The sequence below is a fragment of the Stegodyphus dumicola genome, chromosome 11, assembly GCF_044657685.1.
Source record: "Stegodyphus dumicola isolate Sdum_Otavi_A_Nest chromosome 11, ASM4465768v1".
In the NCBI taxonomy this organism is placed as follows: domain Eukaryota; kingdom Metazoa; phylum Arthropoda; class Arachnida; order Araneae; family Eresidae; genus Stegodyphus; species Stegodyphus dumicola.
Genome location: NC_140778.1, coordinates 131721536 through 131745398, shown reverse-complemented (window position 1 = coordinate 131745398; position 23863 = coordinate 131721536).

Below are 23863 nucleotides of genomic sequence, written 5' to 3'. Positions count from 1 at the left end.
TTAAGGATAGAGATGAGAAAATAAAAACTTAAGTATCATAATATTTTTTATAAGTTTTTAGGTTTTATAATTTTTTTTTTTTTTTTTTTTGTATTTTATATTTTATACTTTTTTTGGTTTTTATAAATTTTTATACACAATACAACACTAAAGCAGAAAGCGGAGAGGAAAGAGTTTAAGATTAATAGGCTCATTCGCATGTGGCTTGTGTAGGATAGTGCAAATAATAAATATGAACGCGTTGAAAATATTCATAGGCAGATTTTAAAAATCTGCGGGAGATGTGATTCTATGCGAACAGATTGATAACTTTGCTAGAAGATCTTGATTGCAGGTAGCGATGGCGATAAAGCAATTATATGGCAGCTCGCTGAAGAGACGTCCTTCCTTCGTGGCGCGGAGACTGGAACTGAGGTAGAGAGGGCGTGTCTAGCCCTTTTAGATGGTGGGTAGATACCGAACTCTCGGCCAATCACAGCTCTCGGTCTCTTCTGTGAGCTGCGAATAGCAGGATCGTATGCTGGCATCTGTTGAAGTGCTCGATTATCAATCTGTTCAATTTTAAGGAATAAATTTTGACAATTTTTTTTGATAAGGTAATCAACAGGTTTAATGTTAAGGTCCGAATGAATCACATCTGTACGGACGTACCAAGCTGCGTTTAGGGCCATACGTAAGGTTTTACTTTGAAAAGATTGAAGTTTTTTCACATGAGTTTTTGCAGCAGTACCCCAGATTGTACATGCATACATAAAGACAGGTCTTATAATGGATGTATAGAGAAGGATTTTGTTTTTAATTGACAGATTGCTCTTTCGAGCTAAAAATGGGTAAAGTTGGGCTCTGGCACCTTTTGCTTTGTTGAGAACATTTTCAATGTGAAGGCGCCAGGTTAATTTAGAATCAAGTACAACTCCTAGGTACTTGTAAGAGTTTGACCAGGGAACATAGTCGTCAAAGAATTTAATATTAATGGAAGGGTACGGGAGGGGGCTACGTTTGAATATCATAGCAGCACATTTAGCAACATTAATTTTTATTTTCCAAGTGATGAGACAGTGCTCAAGGCTAGAGAGATAACTCTGAATGATTTGGACCAAGTTTTCAAGGCGTTTGTGTTGAGCTAGGATGGCCGTATCATCTGCATAAAGTGCAAGAGTGATACTAGGTGATTTTGGTATGTCATTTATGAAAATGTTGAACAAAATTGGGCCTAAAAGTGACCCTTGGGGGACGCCGCTTATTATAGGACGGGGTGTCGAAATGAAAGAATTAACTCGTACAGAAAAAGATCTATTAGTGAGGTACGAATTAATTATATGAATTAAATGGGCCGAAACGTCAAGTCGTATGAGCTTGATAATAATTCCTATATGCCAAGTCCTATCAAATGCTTTGGCTATGTCAAGAAATAAAGCGCCAGTAAGCATTTTGTTACGAAACCCTTCGTGAATGAACTCCATTGTCCTCAGCAGCTGGTGCGTGGTGCAGTGTTTTGCTCGAAATCCAAATTGTTCATCAATCAGAACGTTGTGATTTCGGAGAAAATCATTCAGGCGTATTCATTCAAACTCGTATATCTTAGATAACGAGGATAGGAGGCTGATAGGTCTATAATTTTGAGGGTTAGAAAGGCTTTGGCCTGGTGTTGGAATAGGCACAATAAGTGCTTGTTTCCAGCTTTGAGGAAAATAGCAATGCTGTATCATAAAATTTATAAGCATTACTAAGAAAAATAGATAATTGGTGGGTAAATTTTTAATCATACGATTAGAAATGGAGTCCATACCAGGGGCTTTTTTGGGTTTGAGCTTGGTAATGTATTCACTTACCTCGCTCATGGATGTATAGTGTATTTCTCTCGCGAAAGGCGAGGAGAGGAAACGTTCAACATCTTGTGGGAAAGAACTTGCGCTGTTCGCAAAAATTCCTTCATTATGTGGTGTAAATTGAGTTTGAAGAGAATCCGCAATTAATTCGGATTTCTCAGCGTCTGTGTGAGCCACCGCTGCGTCCGTAGCTAAGGACGGAATGTTAGATTTGTGTTTGCGTAGGCGGGCTGATGCGCGCCAAAGACTGTTATCATCGGTCATTAGGGACTGAATGTAATTCGTGTATTGTGATTGGAAGAAATGGTCACATGATGCCTCGATCTCATTTTGGAGAGCACGGAGTTGAATTTTTAATCCAGGATCTCTATTCCTTTGCCAAAGTCTCCGTACTTTATTCTTTCCTTTGATTTTGAGTTTAATTTCTTGAGGTAATTTACGAAAATTGGGTCTGAGGGTGGGTTTTGATACTTCCTTATAAGTATCTGTTAAAATGGTCGTTAAGTGATCAACTGCCGAGTCTATATCATGGCTGGATTTAATTTCAAGGGAGAGCAAATTTTTACTTTTAAGTTTGAAACGAAAATTGTCCCAGTTTGTAGAGACGAGTGCGGGAGAATTTTGATTAAAAATAGTACAGTTAAGGTCTATGATTACGGGGTTGTGATCTGAAGATAAACAGTTTTCAACAGTCACGTGATATCCAAAAGGGATGTTTCGAAAGAGTGCCAAATCAATGAATGAAGGGGCACCCCGTGAACCATATCTAGTAGGGGAATCCGGCGCAATAATTTTAATTTGGGCGCACTGAGTCCATTTTAGAAGGCCACGACCAGCAGGGTTTGATCTATGACAACGCCAATGCTGGTGGTGACAATTTAAATCACCAGCTATGATTAGATTGTTGGAAAAGGTGAGCAATTTGTTAAAATCAACCACAGGTAAATTTCCACCTGGTGGAAGATAGGCAGAGATCATTACAAGGGAGGGCGAATTTTGAATGAAAATTTCGATGATTGTTGCCTCGAGTTTACTCATACTCGGAGTGTCAATTCTTTTGTGTGGTATTGAATTTTTAATATAGACACAAGTGCCACCATGATAAACATCACGAGTATTAGAAGCTTGTCTGTCATTTTTATATAATGCATAATTTGCAAGCTTGGAGCTCTCCCTGGCTGGAGTTTGGTCTCTTGGACAAAAATAATGTCAAAATCTTTCTCTTCCACATAGTCTCTAAACTCATGGAATTTGGATAGAATGCCATTTGCATTCCAGGTGCATAGTTTTAAGTTTTTCAATCCTTTCAAAGTATTGAATTTTACTGTCTGGGGATATCAGAGAATTGGAGCACCAGATGGAGCCACTCTGAGCTGCGGTAAGGCGTTTTTGAATGCCAAAAGAAGTCTGCTCTGGTCAATACCAGGCTGGTTTGAAATTTGAATAATTGCCAAAAGGATTTCGGTGCAATTTAGCGTCGAATTAGCTCCTAAGGGGACCGATAAATTTGGAATAATTTGGGGTGCAGCTTGTTGCATACCAGTAAGTGCTCCGGAGAAAGAAACTCCAGGGCGAATATTATTTGCACTGGGTGTGGGTGCAGCCGACAGTGTTGGGAACTGGATGTTGTTTTGGAGATTAATTTTGTCTGCGTTGGTTTTTTCAGCGGTCAGGCTGGGTTTGGTGCTCGGTTTCGGATTTGATCTATTTTTTGAACCTGGGAATCTTGGGCAGGAACGCCAGTTAGCCGCATGATTTCCGGAGCAGTTTGCACATTTATTAGGTGCTTCAAATGGTTTCGGGCAGTCTTTTGCTTGGTGTGGGCCTGCACATTTCACACATCTTCTAGGGAGCGTGCACACTTCAGATGAGTGAAAGAACCCTTGACAGCGCCAGCACTGTGAAGGGCCTTTCTGACCTTTGAAATGCTCCATGGCAACTTCAGTTCCTAGTAGCTCCGTGATATTGTAAATTTCATCTGCTTTCAGGCTATTGTAGATCTGGAGGTAGAATAAGGGCATCGGCATTTTGGACTTCCATCTTTTGAGCTGTGAGATTTTATGAATTTTGAAACCGAGGACTTCCACCGCAGTCTGCACAACACTGAGTGGTGTGTTCGAGGGTAATCCCCTAATAACTATTTTAAGTGGTCTGTCTGATTTAAGAGTGTGTGATTTAAATTCGATGTTATTGTCTGTTAAAAATCTTACAACAGTCCGGTAATCTGTTTCATTTGAGGTGTTAAGTTTGAGGAAGTCAATATTCTGTTTTGATTGGACTGTTGGCGCATGACGTTTGAGTTGATTTAGAAGAAAGTACCAATCAGCACGAGGCTTGATAAAAATTGGTGGGGGTGCCTGTACTTTTGGAATTGGAGTGTCTGTCGGCTGCTGAGTAGTATGTTCTGTAGAGTCAGTATTTGTTTGGATAACATTAAAAGAATTTGGAGTAGCTATGTTATTATTATTTTCAGTAGTGATGTGTTTGGTTTGGGATTTTTTAGCTATTAAGTGTTTTGGTGGGATGACAAACCCTTCAGCATCTGTAGGGCGAGTACGTTTCTTTGGATCAGATTTTCGAGTTTCTAGTGGGGTTTTAGGTTTTTCAGTAGGGGTGGTTTTAGGAGAATTTGGAGTGATGTGTTCCGAAATATTGGGTTTTGGAGATTTGGCCTGACATTCTTTAAAAAATTCGTCTTCTGTGGCAGGAAGGGTAAAGAGGTTTACTCCGAGGTTGGTACATAAGGTATGAAGTGAAAATAAAATACGCTCACCCTCGTCGGTCATCTGTTTAATCATCAGGTCCTTGGATGGATTATCGGAACGCTGAAGTCTCTGGATGTCGAATAGTAAATCCGTATGACGATTTTTGAGGGCGTAGATTTGAATTGCACTTTTCGATAATTCCATAGCTGAGGTAGAAGCAGGTGGAGGAGCAGTCGTGTCCATATCGGTGTTGATCCGTAGTTGAGATGGGTCAGCGGTAGAAGTACCAGCTGGCGGCGCCGTATTCGTGTTTCCATTGTTTTGCAGTCACATTTGTTGAGTGAGTTTTAAAATAACAACATAAAATTTACATATTTCGACCATTGTTTATTCAAATTAAGTTTTTTAGAAACATAAGTAATATTTATAACATGCAAAATTTGAGAATTATAATAGTAGAATAAGTAAATATAATCAAATTATAGTTTGAGTACATAGTTACAGTTTTGTGTTCAATACTTTTACTGCTATTATTCATTAATTACAGGATGCAATTACATAATGTAAAAATTATTGCTATTACATAATGTGGAAATTATAGCAATTACATAATGTAGAAATAAAATGGAATGGCGAGAAAAGTAAAGGAAAGAGGCGTGAAGAATCTGCTATCCTTTACGACTACCAGAAACAAAATTGGGTGTGGTTAGAGCACGTCAATCTTTCTAAGCCACGACTACTAAGGGTATGCTTCCGTGGCCTTCGAGAAACAAGGCCGTCCAGCTCTCTCGTGACGTCACCGTATGGAGTGCGAAGAAACCTTTCTTCTCCACTGAAAGCGAGCGATTCCACAGCGCGCTTATTTACTAGTAAAAGCTAATTTTATGTTATTCCGATGTAAAGTAAACAGGAAATTATTAAATAAGTGATACTATCTTAGCATTTATTAAATATCATGCTTTAAGACTTCATGTATCTGAGCTTATTTTTCTTAACGCTTGATAAAAATTTTCACCTGGGTGATCAATAATTATTTATTTCAATCCCATTTTACTTTCTATAGTTTGGATAAACTTTTCAACACTTAAACGCTATAACGCAAAAATGTTATGCTTTCGAACTGAAAATACTGCACATTATTTTTCATTTATAGATAAAAATGAAAACTATGAATAAAAAGACCATTTTACAAGAACGCGATTTTTCTTTACAGCCTTTTCTAAGTAGTACATAATTTTGTTCAGTATGGCAATAAGATAAAAGAACGAGCATTTTCGGCTATTACATTTATTTTTTTAAAACAAAATCTAGTGTAAAAAAGGTCTTTTACAATAAACTAAATATTAAAAAAGGCATAGTTCATCATTTATTTATTGGTATAAATAATTTAAAATGTAATTTTTATGATAATTTTTAATGCCAGCATTATTTTAAAATGGTGTTACTGAAAAAATCCTGTTCATAAAAATAATTATTGAACTTAGAGTGAGCAATATTCTTATAGAATAGAATCAAATAGAATTCTTATAGAATCAAAACCAAAAATCTATTTTAAACTTTTACAAAAAATTACTTTAGTTTTGTCGGCTGTCTTTATTAAATAATATTTTGATTAAGATATGAATTCTTACTATTATCTGAATTACTCTTTAGCAAAATCTTGATATATCCACATTAAAATTTATGAAAATAATAATTAATTTTCGAGCTCTCTAGATTGAAAGTTGTGCCTGTAACTATGTGCGAGTTTTGATATAACTTTTTTGAAACGGACACACTACAGAATCATCAATTTCTACAATTCCAAGTTTTTTACTTTTTAACTTTATTTTCATCAAAGACATAAGTCGAATTTTATTTTCAATCTCAAATATTTGGCGAGTAGATACGTGATATTGTCCACCAGCATATTGTCTATACTGACTAAATCTAGCTTCACGATTGTCTGTTTGGAACTTCCCAGGAACAATATATTTCAGTCCGAGTTTGGAAATGCAATATGAAGTGATTTCGATCATTGCATACGTTGTCAAAGCTACTGCTTGATGAGTTTCCTTGGTTAATGTCCCTGTGTCATTCTTCATTAGCTTCCAATTCAAAAATTTATTTAAGAATATGTATTTGTCATCACTCTCACTGTTCGTGAGGGGTGTTTTAAATTTGTCGTTCAAGCGCTGGCCTTTGTATGGACATTTGACGTTCATGATGCTAAACCATGTGGAAAATATCTCGATATACTCCGCTGTATCTTCTGCGTGTTTTATTTTTTCTTTATTATGGGTTTCTAATAACGCTTTGACAACAAAGTTACTGAAAACCTGAAGAACAAGCTTTACATTTTGTTTTTCAAAAGTAGTTGGCGTTAATGCTTTTAGAGATAAATTATGGCCATACTTGAGAAGACTGTGCATTTCAAGAGAATGCAGATCCTTTAGAGCATAAAACGAAGCTGACAAGATTTTAGATGATTTATCATCATCCTTAAATTTCGGACAATACATACACTTTTCAGCATTTTTTTGTGCAATCCAATTGTTTCAGACACATTTAATGATATGCACTGAATCTATCAGAAAAAATAATGGTCTTTTTTTATCAACAGGATGAGGATAAACTATTTGTATTTTTTTAGAACTAGAAAATAAAGATACAGCTTTGCTGTTTATTGCATTATTATCTGTAATGATTCCTATGACAAAAAAACCTATCCTCTCGAGTCCTATGATAACCTGTTCTATAAATGAATGCAGAGCACTTGCAGTTAATGTATGCACTGGAAGCATGTGAACAATATCTTTATATGATGATAATATACTTGAAATCATGAATGCATGTACACTTGAATCAGCTCCTGAATTGTTATAAGCCATTCCCGTTAAATTACCCCCTTTATAATCAAAATAAGATTTTACATGAATTTCATCTATTAGTAAAACTACCTTTTTATCACTTTCATTTAAAAATCTAAATTTCTGTTTTGTGTACAATAAGAAATTACAATCCATTTGTTCTTGTTTAGGATCAACATTGTGCTTTAAATTAATATTACGAATGGTATTTGGATGTGGAAGTAAAATGTATCTACTTTGTCTCAAAAATTTGTACAACTGAGGTGATATATAGAAACATATAGAGGCAAAAATTAGTATATCTGGATTATACCTTTTCGAAGTTTGGAGAAGAATTGAGATTTGTTCAATTATAAATTTAATAACATTTTCTTTTTCATTATCAATGCAGTTAATATCAGAGAGTGTATTTAATGCAGCAAGGAGTTTTAATCTTATGACTTCATCTTCATTACTGCTAGCATGTTTAATTTCACTTAAGACTTCATTTAGCATATTTATGTTAGTAATTTTCATGCGAAATTTTAATTTACCAATACTTTTCAAAGAAGCATTATTAGAAAATGCTTGTACCAACATTTCATGATTAATTTTTATGGAATATTGTATTTGAGGTACAGGTTCATCTTGAATATTAAAAATCAAGACATAATCTTCAATTTTCAAAAATTTCCAGAAATCCGAAAGCTGTAGCATATTTTTCTTATTGCATAAATCGTTCAAACTTAGCAGTTCTCTGTCTTCATCATATTTTTGCTTTTCCTTCATGCTTCTTTGAATAGCGGCAGCAAGATTTTTATTTTCTAGCTCTATCTTTTTTGTCACAGGATCTTTACGGATTGCTTTCGAAGTAGTCAAATATAATGGGCAATTAATCATAATCGATGGCACTGCATCTTTTACTAATCTCGGAACCTTCAAGCATACTGATATATCTTTCCCAGTTTTTTCATCGAAAGCCCTTGCCTCAGGTATGATGTCAGTATCACGTATGAGCTCGCATACCTACATATCCCGAAAATGAAACAAGTGAAACACATTTAAGAAGAATTCTTTTTAAACACGTCATTATACAGTGAATTCTAATATCATTTCATTCAAACAGCTCTTTAAGAGGACACAGTACTAAACAATATCGTCAAACTATCGAATTTTTTTATAGGCTAAACTGCAACTTTTTAAAATACATATGGAAAATCTCAAAACTTCACCTTCAATAGTTATTTTTGAAAAATTATTTAAATTAATAAGATTTCCTTTTTTCTATTTTCTTCTAATCATGACAACAAAATGTTTCATTAAATCTTGTAACAGAAGCATACAGTATTCCAAGCACAGTTTTATTTACATTTTCAAGGAATACACAAAAAACGCTATTTAAAGCAAAAATATTAATATAAAAAACATAATAACAAATTTATAAAAATGAAATTTTTAAAAAAATAGTTCTATGTTTTATATACAACTGGTTTAACAATATTTTTTTCCAAGTTTTTTTATAATCTTTTTTAGATATAATGTTAATTACAATTTTCGGAATAAACTTGAACATGTGACAAAAAAAGAGTTGAAAGAGTAATGTGTTCCCTTAAAATATTTATAAGCACACGAATTTGAATTTTTAAATGAAAAACATTATTACTTTCATATCTCTAAAACTTACAATGACAAGTGGTTTTAAAATGAAAGTCGAGATAAATTAGATATTACAAATGCTATTTTAAGTTCCAGATTTTGTATATTTTCCCGATTATTGCTTTATATTAAGCACTGAATTTTCTACTGAATATTTAATCTGCAGTATATGAAGTAAAATTTATTATACATTAAATAATACTATAGTATTATGAACTTAATTACCCATTAAAATATTCACATGCAATTTATGAAGCAACATGCATTTATTAAAAAAATTATAGAATTCACTTTAAGACAAATTGCAAGAAACAAAAGCTTATTATACTGCTTATTTACATTGGCAATGATTTATTGTATACTTTTATATTTTACACTAGTTATTGTTTACTATTATATTTAACACTAGTTTTTCATTGGAAATGATTTTGGGTTTAAAAACAGACATATTAAACATATTAAATATTTAATTTACTTAATTTTTCTTTGAATATCAATGAAATCATAAGAATAAAAGCTCACCCTGCTATTTTTAGTTGGAATGAAGTCCTTTCGCTTTATTGCACGGATCCCTTTTTGGGCTTCTCTTTGACTCCCCTTTTTGGGCTTCTCTTTGACTGCGTGGAGGGTATCTCCATGAGTTCTAACCTTGGAACCCCCTCAACCTATCATAAAGCAGCTCCTCATCAACCAACCAGTAGACGTTCCAGAGTCACCTGACCATCTTCAACTCCAGCCAGTACAGCCAAAGATTATGTATTGTTAAGAAGGTGGTGTGGTGTGGTGTATTTAATTATGGCAAAGCACACTAGGGCTATCTGCCTAAGGGGAGGGATGCCTTTCGTGGAGAACTTTCTAACATTGTTAAGAAGGAAAGCTTCGCAGCAGCAGGAGTGGCTCTCTCCGAAAGAAAAGGGACACAACTGCGCATGCGTGAAATATTTGTCGCTAAAAAGCGCCAAAGCTCGAAGCTGATGTCGAAGTTCGAAGGTCACGTTTTTCAAGAGTTTAAAGCTATGTGACTCCATTTTTTTCCCCAACATATTGACAGATATAAAATAAGACATCAAATTGCGATATGCATAATACAAGTTCAACTAGTAAAGCAAAAAAGCAGGAAAATTCGAGTTTAAATTATCGCGAAAAGTCGAACGTTTCATCTTAACTCGTCTTCCTCAATTTCCTGTACACGAGGTGGAGGTGGAAAACCTCGGCCATGTATATCACAAAGGGGAAAATTCTCGCCAACAGGTTTCGTTGCTAAGTCCCTTGGCGAATTGTCCCTCTTCTTTGTAGCGGCGTAGATCAAGGAAGTTCGTGTTACGGAGTTCTTAGGCATAAACGCCTTTACCTCTACATCATCTGAAGAATAAAATGTCATCATCAAAAGAGGGAATATTCTAATAAGGTAAAAATTTTTGTTAAGCCGAAAAAAGCTTTTAAGAATAAGTGCCTTCACACTGAAAACAAATAAAAAACTCAGAAGGTCTAATTTTGCGCCAAAATAAGAGCCAGAATAAATTAGATAGGGGCAGTCATCTTAAACAAAATTTTTGCTAAAGACTAGAAAATAAAAGCAGGTGTTTCCTTGATACTTGATCTTTCTTTGCGAACGTCAACTTCGCGGAGGGGAAAGGACGGGGGGGAACGCTCTTACGTGTCGAAAAAAGTTGCTGTGTCAGTTGGTCAGCTGACGGAGGGAGCAGTTTCGTTTCCGCCCGCTATTCAGTGCGGTCTTTAAGGCCAAATGATTGACACCTCTTAAGGGGTGCTAAAAGCAAGTAAAAGCCCTTTTAGAAGGGCTGAAAGAGCTATTTTGAAGTAGAGAAATAGTCAATTGACTTTAGATTTAAAAAGAATGCTTCTCAAGATTGATTTCTATTTATAGTTAGTTATCTGCTACAACATGAGCTTGATTCTCTGCAGTCAGAGTTCATAGCTGTTTTTTTCATTTTGGTAATTTCTGATTATCCACATCTCTCATTGAAAAGTCGTAAACTCATTGGTTGCTTTGGAGACCATTCATGAAGTCATTCGATTTTCGTGCGCTCCGTGGATTCCTCGTGCTTGCCTGCGCCATTTTCGCTGCCATCTTGGATGGTTTTGTGTTTTTTGGCTGTTACCCGTCTTTTCGTGATTTCATATTGAATTACAAGTTTATTTGTGCTCAATGTGTATTTCTCGGATCTAGTATAGTGCTTCGATTGTGATTTTTGTGTGTGGTGATAGTGTATTTTCGACGCACATGGTGGGCAGTGATTTCCCGCCGCTACCGGTCAAGGAAAAAATGGATAAGAAAACGCCTAGTGGAATACTGTGTGGACTCGCCGCCGATGTAATGGATTATGGAAATAGAATACTTGATCTGGACTGGCAGGAACTCTTTGCTAAGGAAAATTGGAACTATGATGATTTTTGTCGAGGAGTGGAGATGGTGGCAAAAATCAACACGGACCTCATTGCGCGGGGAGACTCGTGTAAAAATATTCTAAACCTGATGACCGAAGAGGAGGTAGTGAAACGCATCCGACAGTCTCTGGACAAGGATCAACTAATTGGAGCAACGCTGAGATCCAGCCTAGAAGGTAAGTGCCAAAGTGCTGCTTCTGCCCTTGGTTGTAATTTAAATTCAGATAGTGTAAAAAGTGCTTGTCAAAATGTGTTAATGAAAAACCTATGTTCTGTTGCTAATGATTTAAGTACTAGTAATGATAATGTTAATGTTAAGTCTAATGTTACAAATGACTGTAATCTGGCTGAGACACCAAAACCTAGGCCTAAGCGCCCTTCGAAAAAATATTCTAAGCGTTCAATTAATGATGATAGGGACGCAGATGGATTCATTCTGCCGAAAACCACTGCGCGCCCTAGCAAAATAATAAAATGCAACGCCGATTTGCCACTGGCCAATAAATTTGAAAAATTGAGTACTCAGGATACTAATAGCAAACCTGATGTTGATATCGATGATGTGGTAATGGAAAGTGTTGTCGCGAAAATTCCAAAACCCAAACCAATTATGGTGAAGCCAGATATAAAGTATAATGAATTTATGAAGGTGTTGCGGGATAATGTTAAATGTGAATTTGCGGGCAAGGTGCAGGGGGACTTCCTCAAAATCTTCCCGGAGACTGAGGATGACCATCGCAAAATCTCCAAATTTCTAGATGAAAAGAAAGTAGATCACTATATTATACTTTCTAAATTTGATAGGCCACTCAAAGTGGTCATTAGAGGCCTTCCAATCGATTGTGCTCCGGAAGATGTGCATGAAGAATTGACCAACTTGGGTTATAAAGTACGAAAAGTAGCACAAATGCACAGGATTAGGACAAGAGTCCCCATGCCCTTGTTCCAAATTCACGTTGAACGAACCCCAGAAATCGAAAAAATTTATGATATTACTAAGTTCTTGAATTTTTATGTAAGCATTCAACCTTATAGAGTGAATGGGAGTGTTGTGCAATGTCATAATTGCCAGCACTTCCATCACTCATCTGAAAATTGTAAATTAAGACCTCGCTGTGTTAAATGCGCTGGCACCCACAAAACTGAGGAGTGTTCCAGCAAATTTATTGCTGATGTTAAATGCTGTAATTGTGGGCAGGCAGGACATCCTGCGAATTATCGCGGATGCCCTAAATTCCCAGTTCCTCAGGGTGCCAGATCGCAAAACAAAAAAGAAGTACTTGTTAAAGAAAGCCATTTAAAACCCGGAATTTCCTTTGCTAATATTGTAAGCGGGAAAACTCCCCAGAGCACGGTTGAGGCAGCTAAAAAAGAAAATACTGTGCAAATGGCCAGTAAATCTGAGAAGCCAGTTAACACGAACGATGTGGGCCTGTCTGGCCTTTTTGAAATGTCTAAATTAATTAAGGATATTATCAATATGTTCAATGGAATCTCTTTTGTCACTGTTATACGTAGGATCACGAAAAAAATGCCTGAACTACAGGCTACTCAAAATACTGTAGATAAATTATTTATTCTATTTGAACTATTTGAAGAACTTTTTGGATCTATAAGTACTGCAAATAATGTATAATTTGAAGTCTGTGCTAAACATAATTACATGGAACGCAAATGGATTATCTCATAGAATTCATGAGCTAAGAGATTTTATAAATGAGTACACTCCTGACGTTATGTTCCTACAAGAACACAAGCTTGGCCCAGCCATTCCTATCTATGTACCAAACTATGTTGTCCATAGGTCAAACAGAGATCCGGTAATCTCCCGCCCAAGAAGAGGTGGAACAGCGCTCCTGATTAAACGCTGCATCCCACATCTTCCAGTCACAGTACCGCAGCTTTCGGTCGTGGAGGCCTCTGCAATTTCACTCACAACAAACACTTCCACAACATACATTCTTGTCTCCACTTACATTCCCCCAGGACGTCTTGTTTCTGCAGTCCTGACTGATTTACAAATATTACTGAGTCTAGGTAAACACATTATCCTAGGAGGAGACCTAAATGCACGACACCGCGCGTGGAACTGCTATAATTCAAACGACATTGGACGTGTAATTTTCAACTTAGCCCACTCGGCTGGATTACACATAGCAGCTCCAAAAACCCCAACACGGTACACCACTAGGTCCACCGGGATCCTTGACTTCTTCCTGCTCGGAAATACCAGTGTTCCACTGGATATTTCCGTGCTGGACGAACTGTCATCGGATCACAATCCGGTTAAGATGATTCTGGACATTAGTAGGTATACCACAGCAGACACAAGAGCCTTTAAAACAGACTGGCATATTTTTGCCAAAGCTCTCAACAACATACATTATACACTCCCTACGATACAGACTGGGGATGACATTGATAGTTTCATTCAGGAGCTCACAGAAAAGATCAAAGAAGCTCACGAAAAGGCAAAAGTCGAAATTCATAAAAGGACATATACAAGAAGCCGTGATCTTCAAGCACTCATTAAACGGAGAAATGCTGCGCGGAGGCTATTCCAAAGGACCAGATGTCGTGAAGACAAAACCCTTTTCAATCGCCTTGCCAATGAAGTCAAGTCTCTTACACGCGTGCAAGCACAGCAACGCTGGACCAGCTACCTTAACTCACTTTCCACGGACGATAACTCTCTGTGGAAAGCTGTTTCTAAATATACAAAATGCTGCAACAAAATTCCGCCCCTTAAAGGCCCCACGAGGATTCATTACACCGAAACTGAGAAAGCAGAACTGTTAGCAATGCAACTGGAATCTCAGTTTTGCACGAACAACATACATGACATTCCAACAGAAAACATTGTTTACACATTTCATAACAATATTACAACAAATACAAACATAAACAACATCCCTCCGGTTATGCCTTCGGAGGTCCTTGACTGTGTCAATAAACTCAAGAAGCGGAAAAGCCCTGGTTTGGATGGGGTCACCAACTATATGCTAAAGAAAATGCCACTTAAGATCATCTTCATCCTGGCGAAGATATTCACCAGGATCATGCAATTACAGCATTTCCCACAGGCCTGAAAAACGGCAAAAATTGTACCCATCCTGAAACCGGGGAAACCAGCATCCGACCCCACTGCTTACCGGCCGATCAGTCTGCTCTCCTCGATGAGCAAGGTCTACGAGGCTATGCTTCTCACAAGAATAAATCATCACCTGGAGCAACACAACATCTTAATCCCAAGCCAATTCGGTTTCCGGAAAGGCTTGGGAACCACGAACCAGCTCTACAGGGTAGTGGAGCTTATATCGGATGGTCTGCACAAGAGGAGAGTTACTGGCGGTCTGTTTATTGACATAGCCAAGGCCTTTGATCGGGTCTGGCTGGAGGCACTAGTTTACAAAATACACAATCTGGGCTTCCCAGATTACATCACAAACATCACTAAATCCTACCTAACAGGTAGAAACTTTGTCGTTCACGTCTCAGGAACAAATTCTAATCTACACCCCATAAGGGCAGGGGTCCCTTTTAGGGCCCACCTACTTTAATATTTACGTGAACGATATCCCTACAACTCAGGACACAACACTGGCTATGTATGCTGACGACACAGCAATCCTCACACAAAGTGCATTTGCTGGTTCAGCTATACAACATCTACAAAATTACATACATGCACTGGAGACTTGGCTCACTCAATGGAAGATTAAGGTCAACATAGATAAAACTCAAGCCATCCTGTTTACCAGGAAGAAGAAGTTCAAAAAAAACCTGGTAATGTACGGCAGCTCCATCCCCTGGGCCCAGCAAGTCCCTTATCTTGGGGTGATCCTCAATAAAACTCTGTCATGGAACCCACACATCACAAATATTATTAATAAGTTTCGAGCCCGTAAAGCTCAACTCTTCCCCTTAATTGCTCGAAACAGTGTTTTGACTATAGATAACAAGTTACTCATTTATAAATCCATTTTGCGTCCATTACTATGCTATGCATGTCCTGTATGGGCGTACTCATGTAACACGTATCGGGGCAAGCTACAAATTGCCCAAAATTCCACTCTCAGGCAAATTGCCAATGTACCATGGTACGTGAGGAACAATAAAATTCATGAGGAACTGGGCGTGCGCCCGCTTAAATCTGTATACTACAAAATTGCCAAACGATTTCATAGCAGGCAGTTAGAGATTGGAAACCCTGCCATTAAGATACCTGAGTACGACCCATACAATCTGGACAACAAACACAGGCCTTTGGCCATATTAAATGAATGGATCATGTAATGGCATAGCATAGTAATGGTTTCTCTGCTTTATATATTATTGTCTTCTTAGCAACACCTTCAGTATGTATATTTATTTTATTATTGTTATTGTACTCTCATGTATGTATATAAATTTGTATATATTTATTTGCCAAGGGCTGGCATCACTTTGGGCACTGCCTTGTGTTTCACATCTTTGTATCTAGGATTTCTCATCACTCGACAGCTTTCTGGCCTACTGGTAATATATAAAAAATCCCTAAAATCCACCAAAAAAAAATTAAAAAATTCTAAATATACTTAAAAATGTAAAAAAAAAAAAAAAAAACTTGATTAGACTAATATGTATAAAATTAATGAAAAGCAGCAATTCGAAACTTCTAAATATATTCTACATGGGGTAGGGCCTTCGGCCCAGGTACCCTGGTGTACCAAGGCACCGTTCCACTGAGGTTGATTTAAAAAGTTAGGTTCAGTTGCCTGCGACTGTAAAGCTTCTTCTTAAAGAAGCAGAAGGGGTTCCTCCGGTCAATGACTTAAGCATTCAAGACTCGAGAGGCGGGAAGGGGAAGGAACGAGAAGTAATTATTCACATGCATGTCAGTGTGAGCATACCTTGCCCGTTTAAATGGGTTTGCAGCATAGTCCGGGTTGAGAACCGATCTCGGTCTCTTCCTAGATGAGGCGACTGCAGGATCATATACAGGTAGCATATGCAGCACAGGATTTGCAACATGTTGAATATTTTTGAAATAGTTTTCCGAAAGTCGCTGTATAAAGCGATTAATGGGCATAATTTTGAGATCGTTATGAATCTCTTCGTTCCTTATATACCACGGAGCTTTGAGTATTTGCCGAAGCAATTTAGATTGAAAAGTTTGGACATGTTTTCTGTTAGTCAGTGCTGATGGGCCCCAAATGGGGCATGCATAGGTCAGAACAGGCCTTATGATAGACTTGTAGAGCAAAATCTTGTTGTCAATTGACAGGTCGCTATTTAAAGCGAAGAAGGGGCGCAGATTGGATTTGACAGCCTTCGCATTCGCAATGACTTTTTGAATGTGAGGTTGCCAAGTTAATTTTGAATCAAGTAATACACCAAGATATTTATATGAAGAAACCCAGGGAATAGGTTCACCGAAGAGAATTAAGTTATCTAAACGGGGGATATTTCTTCGGATGAACAGAGTAGCAGCACATTTTGCGACATTGATTTTGATTTTATACAAACCGAGCCAGAGTTCTAAGGCTGAAAGGTAACTCTGTAGTGTAGAGATTACTGTGAAGGTGTTGGAATGTTGTGCGATGATGGCTGTATCGTCCGCATATAAAGCAAGCCTTAGGCCTTAGGAATGTCATTTACGTAGAGGTTGAAAACTGAAGGCGCGACGAGACTGCCCTGTGGACAGCCGGCATAGATTGGGCGGGGAGTGGAGAATTCGTGGTTAACTCGCACACGGAAACTTCGTCCGGTCAAGTACGAGTTAATAATTTTAATGAAATGAGCCGAGAAACCAAGCCGCATGAGCTTGTAGATAAGTCCGTCATGCCAAACCCTATCAAAGGCTTTGGCTACGTCAAGATAGACGATACCAGTTTTCTCTCGCTTGCGAAAGCCTTCATGAATGAATTCCACTACACGTAATAACTGGTGTACAGTGGAGTGTTTAGGTCGGAAGCCGAATTGTTCCGGGATGATCAAATTTTGATCTCGACAGAATTCATTCAGGCGATTAAGCAAGACATACTCGTAGATTTTTGAGAGAGACGAGAGCAGACTAATTGGTCTGTAATTGACGGGTAAGTTTAAAATTTGTCCCGGTTTTGGAATGGGCACGACAGCTGCAGTTTTCCAACAGTCGGGAAAATAGCTTCTCCTGAGCATTAAATTAATAAGGACCGTAATCCAGACAATAAACATTACGGGGAAGTTTTTGATCATGCGATTCGAAATTGAATCTATGCCGGGGGCCTTGTCAGGTTTAATTTTATCAATGTAAACCATGACTTCAGTTGGATCAGTTGGCCTGAGGTCAGGCGTGAAAGGTTGTGATAGAAAGTCTTCAACCCGTGAATGGATGCGCCCCTGTGTAACCGGGCGGTTACAGTAGGAGTCGTTGTTTGGTGTGAATTGAGTAGCAAGGCTGTCAGCAATAGCTTCGGCCTTTTCTGAGTCTGTGTAGGCCATCTGTGCGCCATCGGCCGTTTCAAGGGGCGGAATGAGCTTGTAATGTTTGCGTAATCGGGCGGCTGCACGCCAAATCGATTTGTTTTCAGTCGTTAGGGACTCAATATAATTTTTCCACTCCGCTTGTTTTAATAAGCGGGTTTCAGTCCTTATCTCGTTTTGTATCTTGCGAAATTGGACGCGGATACTGGGATCGCGCGACCTTTGCCAGATTCTTCGCAAGTAGTTCCGCTGCTTAATTTTGAATTTAGTCTCAGGTGGGAGTCTAGCACCAGGGTGCTGAATAGGTTTTGAAGCCGCAGCTCTCGCTTCTTTAAGTAAAGACTCCAGATTTTTAATCTGCCTGTCAAAGTCCGCATTGCTGGAAATTTGTATGGGAGGGAGTGCAGTGTTTTCCAAAATAAATCGAAAATCGTCCCAATTTGTTGAGACTCGCTCCTGTAATTTTGAGTAACGATTTTGAACATCTAAGGTTATCAAAATAGGATAGTGATCAGAGTCTAAGTCTTGTATCACTTCAATTTCATGCCTAAAGAAAATATTATAGAAAGCAGCCAGATCGAGTACTGCAGGGGACCCTCTTACAGGGTAGTAAGTCGGGAGGGTAGGAGCTATGATCTGTACATGGTTACTCTGGCACCATGAATTTAGACTAATGCCATACCTGTTCCTGTTAGGACAAAACCATGCGGTATGACGTGAATTTAGATCGCCAGCAATGATCAGGTGATTTGAAATATTCAAACGTTTGTCAAAATCACTGACAGGGAAAGAAGGCCTTCCACGTGCAGTTGATTGTGGAGGTAAGTAAGCTGAAACAATTGTGAGTGGGGGAGAATTTTGAAGGAAAATTTGGATAATAGTCGCTTCCAAAATATTTAAATCAGGGGTCGGTATAATGTGATGTTTGATCGAATGTTTCACATAAATACAAGTGCCACCACTCGGATTTCTGCCTTGTGACACCCTGTCCGTCGAGTAAATGTCATAATTCCCAATTTTGGGAGTATTCCCTGAGTTTAGATGAGTCTCTTGGACTAAAAACACGTCAAGATCGTGTTCTACCACAAAGTCTCTTACTTCATGAATCTTGTTTTGAAGTCCATTGGCATTCCAGGAGCCAATGGTTAGTTCAGAGTTGGTAAATGAACTTTTTCTGACACAATTGAATATTAGGCCGTTTAAAAAGATTCCTGGCTGAAAAACAGAAGACATGGGTCTAATGAAGGTCGAAATTAATTTGAAAGCTCGATATAGCTTTCATATAAGTAAAAGGCCCTCATCAGAGCGTCTGCCTGCCTAAGCTTTGGCATAGCTCTTTTGAAGGCTTGGAGCAGAATATGCTTGTCTGCCGTAGGGTCACGGGAGATTTCAATCAAGCATTTTAGGGTGGATGCGAAGACATCTTCGGAATCATTTGCACACTCTGCTGAGGTTAATACTGCTGGGGCTACAGGTTTTTCTGCGGCCGGCAGTCTTGGATTCTGAGCTCTGAATCCGTGCCCGGTGGCGTTCTTCACCGCCGTTGCATACGACGGTGAGTTGACGTCGTTAGGGGGAGCAGGCATGGGACGTGCTTTAGTAGCTTGTGCTTGGGGCTTAGAAGAACCTTGAGGGGGGCTGTATGAGCAGCTGCCCTATTTTTAAGCGTGGTTTTCTTTCCACGAGACCGCTTATTAGCTGGGTGTCGAGGACAAGATTTATATGAGGCTGGATGACTTCCACCACAGTTGCAGCAAGTTGCAGGTACATCAAGCCCCTTGGTGCACTCACGTGCCCAGTGGGGTCCAGAGCATCTCACACAACGGATTGGCAAAGTGCAGAGTTCCGAAGAATGGAAAAATCCCTGGCACCTAAAGCATTGAGTAGGGCCCTTTCGGCCGCGATAACGCTCAATGCTGACCTCTGTGCCCCACATGTCAGTGACGGCAAACAATTGGTCGAGGAAAGGATGTGGGATGACTTGTACATAAACAAGTGGCATAGGATGTCTGGAGCCTGGCTGGTAAAGCCGAACGCAGCGATGCACTTTAAATCCCAGTGACTCGATTTCCTCTTTGACGTCCTCGACATCAGTTTCTACAGGGAGGCCTCTGACTACAATTTTGACTGGCCGGTCCTGTTTAAGATCAAAAGTTTTGAATTGGATGCCGGCTTGCTTCATCCAACGTGTGACCTCCCTGAACTCCAGTTCAGTCTGTACAAAAATTTTTAAATATGGTCCAGTGAGAGTACTCTTAAGGTTTGGGGCAATTTCTCTTAAGAAAGACACCTGGGTCTTCCAGTTCTTGCTACTCCTCATATGAATAGCCGGGATTTGATTTTGAGGCTGTGGTGGAGGGGGGGGGAACGCTCCGTGCCTGCTCGGAACTGGTTTCTCCCTCGGGGGTTTGCTCCTTGACGGGGTCACCGCCGTTGATGAGCCATTCTTTAATAGCTTCATACTTATTTTTACTGTTTTTTCTAGTAATATTAGTACTAGCTAAGTAAGAATTTGAAATAGGAGTAATTGAATTTTGAATAGTATTTTGGTTACTGTTACTATCCACAGTTAAATCAATTATGGGAGGTTTTCCCATTTTTCTGGTGGCGGGAGTAATAAACCCCTCAGAGTCCACTGTTTGCGTCTTGCGCTTACGGGCAGAAACAGGTTTTCCTCGGATCTCGTGGGTCGTTTTCGCCTCCGTTTGGAGAGGGAGAGGATTTTCAACGGCTGTAGCGGCCATTTTGGCTAACCGCTCAGTCTCGATGATTTTCAGAAATTCATCTCTGGTCGGAGGCAAGTGAAAGATAGGAACTTCTAACACGTTCGCTATCTCGTTGATCTTATGAAAAAGTACTTTACCAGCATTGTCAAGCTGATTGTAGCTGGCAGTATCCACAGGAGTCGGTGTTCGTCTCATGAAGTTTTTCTGCTTCTGAATTGATTCGAACTGATGTTTGAGTTCGTAAAACTGACTGACAAGTCTTCCCCGTTCATCATCCGGTGCAGGGGTGATTTGCTCTGGTTGCGAATTGCACACTGTAGTACACAATTGCACAGGCGAAGTATCCAATTTGGTATTTTGCACATTTTGCTGTGAAGAATCACAAAATTCCATAGTTGAAGGCTGTGTCGGCGGGAGCTCGCAAAGCGAGCGACCGTCCTCGTCCGCGTCCATACTCGGAACGCGGCGTAGAAGACAAACTGGTTTACATTACGTCTATGGAGCCTTTCCTTCTTTACATGGACTTTCTTTGGTACAGCCTTCCCTCCGCCCAGTTCCCGCTCGGATATCATCAGTGAAGAACGCTATATCTCTTGTCACTGAATGGTGCCCCCGAAGTACTCCTGAAGTTACGATTTGAACGTCCTGCAATGGCCTTTCAATTGCTAGTGTCATCCTGTCAGCGCATTATTGCACATTTAAAAACTTTAATGCTTTATCCAGGACTATCACATAGAAAAGATCATAATAATTACTCTTCGGGAAACGTAAGATATGCCTGTAACTGCGGGTGTAGTAGAACCAATGTATAACTAACTACCCCTGTATCAACGTAAGATGTGCCTTGCACGCATCATCGAAAACAACGACCAAAAAGGGACTCAAGCATGGATGGGGATAGGACACTCCAGTCCAGATGCCGTGGCAACGAACGTCTCGTTCAAGGATGCTACGAAGGAAGGACGCCTCTTGTTACGGTGCCTTAATATGCCAATAGCTTATCCATCCTCGCTATAATTTGCTCACACGAAACCAGAAAAGTGGCCTTTTACATAATTATCAATCTGTTATTTTAAAAATCACATCTTCCTGCAGAATTTACTTCTGCCTTGAATATTTTCTCGTGATTACCTTGCTATATTTGCATGATTACATTGAGCTACATGCCATTAAGCCTATTAATCGTAAAAAAATTTCCTATCCGCTTTTTGCTTTAGTGTTTGTATTGTGTATAAAACTCTATCCCTACCTTTGTCGGACATACGCGGCTCACTCTAGCTTGCATCACGTAAACTAATTCAATGCTCTTATTTCTGCTTACTCTATCTAATTCTGATGAAGAGATGAATGGTTTTAAACCATAGGCACTCCGTAATTTGAAATCATTGGCATTGGCCCTAATGTACCAGGCAAGACTCGAAGTAGTCGGGATTAGTCGTTGAAGGACAAGATAACTTTGAGTGGCAAGGTGCTTCACTTTCTTTCCCTTTTCAGAGGTACCTCTACGGCAGAAAATCACTCGACGGAATCACAACCGTTAGGCCCGACATGGGATATATCGAGGAGGAACTGGCAAGAGCAGGCTAATACACCGCCTGTTGCAAACCAGTATAACGTTCGAAGTTCAAAATGAAATGTATCTCGCTTATTCAGTATTTGAACAACTTCATATTTCGCAAAGTTTTGCGTACTGAGCAAATCTAAATCCTAAACATTTCAGTCTGAGTACATCAAAAAACTAATAAATGTTAAGCTATAAATGTTTTCGAAGTAACGACCACTATAATTGTGGCTACAAATGTATCGGGAATATAAAAAACGATCAGTAATTGAAAATACACGTTGTGTTTGTGTCATATGTTGTTTTCTGTCCCGGGAAGCTTTGGTTGGCTTTACTCACCCAAAGCCAACTTGTACTGACAAGTAATAAGGCCAATATGGTCTCCCAGAGTGAACAGAGATTCTGTTTCGCAGTTTTCAGTGGCTAGATGGCGCTCGCATTCAGCTACACTTTGGCTATGGGTTCTCCATTTGTAATGCGGCTTGCCAACATATAACTCTCGGATAGCATTTCCATCAGTTTCATGTAAAATAGATTTAATACCAAGGAGGTTAGAATACATGAAGATGGCGTCTCCGCTATTGCAGTACGAAGAAAGTGAAGCCAGGTAAAGGAAATAAGTCACACCACGTGAGGGCAAGGAAACGATTTACCTTATTAACCGAAGTGAGGTGAAACGCCAGCTGGTTTCAAGTTCTCAGTGTGTTTTCTGATTTTGTATGCGTAGATGCGAAAGGCACTGAATTGTTACAGCGAAATAATGTCTACATTTCCGACTTCATGTCCATGTAAAAGAATGTTTTAGAACATGCATAACAAGTAGAATAATCGAAATGTGTATTTCAATGGACTTCAAGAAAGAGTTTGAGTATTTTCGTTGTGGAAAGTACACGAAGAAACATATATATTTCTCATATTTACCTTTTCATATTAATAATTAAAGTGATATTCGTAATTAACTTATATGTGATGGCAAAACGATAAGTAAACAAGGGGAGGGGGCGTGGCTGGCTCTCTATGGGAAGGAAAACAGTTTACTTTAATAGCTGATCATGATTACATTACAGGTCTTACCTTTTATGAGTTTAACTACATTTTATTTTGTGCTCAAGTAAATATATAATAACTGGATTTGATTTTTAGTCACATTTGTTGTATGAGTTTTAAAATAACAACGTAAAATTTACGTATTTCTATCATTGTTTATTCAAATTAAGTGTTTTCGAAACATAAGTAATATTTACAACATGACAAATTGGAGAATTATGTATACTTAGAATAAGTAAAGTATAATCAAATTATAGTTTGAGTACAGAGTTACTGTTTCGTGTTCACAATAGTTTTAATGCTAGCATTCATTAATTAGAGGATGCAATTAGATAATGTAGAAATTATTGCAATTACATAATGTAGAAATAAAATTAAATGGCGAGAAACGTAAAGGAAAGAAGGCGTGAAGAGTCTGCGATCCTTTAGGACTACCGGGAACAAAATTGGGTGTGGTTAGAGCACGTCAATCATTTTAAGCCACGACTACTAAGGGCATTCATTCCCCCTTTTTTTGGCTTCACTTCGACTGCGTGGAGGGCATCTCCATAAGTTCTAACCTCCTTGTTTAATACAAATACATAATTTCTTAAACAAAAGGCATCATAACGTAAAATTTTAAAGCTTTAAAATTCTTCCCTCAGCTTTTGTATAT